A 1,667-nucleotide genomic window follows, 5' to 3' on the forward strand; every position below is an offset into this window, starting at 1 on the left:
ATTCTGACTCATAGACACCCCCACTGGGTTTCCAAAGCTGTGAATCTTTAGGAAAGAAGATTGCCTCGTCTTCCACAGAGTGGTGGGTTTGAACCACCAACCTTCTGGTTAGTAGCCAAATGCCTTACCCACTACACCACCAGAGCTCCTTTTGCCATTGTGAATAGCTTCCAATTTTCCTGCAGTAAACATCTATTACTTTTAATTTTTAATTTCAAATAAAAACTTCCAGGAAGTTCACTTTGGACCTTGGCACAATTCATCAGTTCTGTGAATGTTCCCTTAATAAGCATCTATAGGTTTCAATTCATAAAAGTTCCATTTGATCAATTTTCAGGAAAAATCAGCGTGGCATAAAGAAAAGTATTTATTGTACCCACAGCTTTATCACTCTGGTCTCAGAAAATTGCTGCTATCCTGAAAATAGAGACACAGCTGAGCTGTCTCTCCAAAGAGAGAAGGGCCTATGTTCTACTCCTCCCTCTTGTTTCCCCATAACATTTATCTGGCCCCAGTGACAGCTCAGAAACACACATACTGTGTGTTGTTAAGAAAACTAAGAGATCATTCATCTGTTCATTTCCCCGAGCCCACCACAAGCCCAGATAGACTGAATGGTACCTTTATTGCAAACTTTCCAAGTTAGCCAGGGTACATAATCTTCCCAAGAAGTCCCCCTAGACATCCTTTCTTTACAGAAGGAAACTGAGGAGATGCCCAGGGTTGGGAGGTGTGCAGAAAACATCACATTCCGTTTAACCAATAAGCCTCTTGATTCTGGCTTCAGTTTGGAGATTGGTTCAGACTTAAACAGGATTTTTCTGTAATAAACACACCTCAGTCCTTTCTTCCAATTCTGTGTCGTTTAATCATTTGTCCCCACACCAGATTGTCTCAGTTCTCTTAACTGGTGAGCTATCATAAACTTCAGGCATTGAGGAATTTCGCATGATATTCCAGTATGTTGTGTACAATAGGCAGACACTTGATAAGTAACTTGGGAGGGAAATACTCCCTCTTATTCAGAGGACACTTTATATATTTCAAAATACACTTTATGCTGTCTCTGGGGTTTGACTGGATGTAACCAGCAACCACTACATACCAAAACCTCTGGACAGATTCAACAAAATTCAAATGATTCTCTTGGAATAGCTGCAGGTTCTAACAAACCTGAAGACAGTATGTAAAACACCAAGGCCAGCAGTCTGGGTAATTGTGTTAGACTGGGTTCTCTAGAGAAACAAAACCAGTAAAGCTTATATATATGTATATATAGAGAAGTTTATAATAGGAAAATGGCTCACACAGAAGCTGGCAAGTCCAAAGTCCCTGAATCAAACGTCAAGCTGGAGGCTTTTCCTGACTGTTGCAGTCACAGGGGCTGAGGAGCTCAAAGCTGGCAGGCAGTGTACTGGTTGTTGACTCCAACGAATGATGAATCCAAGATCTCCAGGACGAATTGAGGACTGTTCACTCACGGACAGTTGTAGGCAGCACAACAGAATCCCAATCCACAGAAGAATATCTCTTCTCCCAGGATGTCCACAGATATACTGGAAGCAGGCCATACCCCTAGGGAAACTCCCTTTCAACAGATTGGCCACTCAAAACATAATCATCTGATTCTATCATGGGAACAACCACAATACAACAGCTCAAACCAC

The sequence above is a fragment of the Orycteropus afer genome, unplaced genomic scaffold (genome assembly GCF_000298275.1).
Source record: "Orycteropus afer afer isolate SDZICR_OR568_19922 unplaced genomic scaffold, OryAfe1.0 scaffold00112, whole genome shotgun sequence".
Lineage (NCBI taxonomy): Eukaryota > Metazoa > Chordata > Mammalia > Tubulidentata > Orycteropodidae > Orycteropus > Orycteropus afer.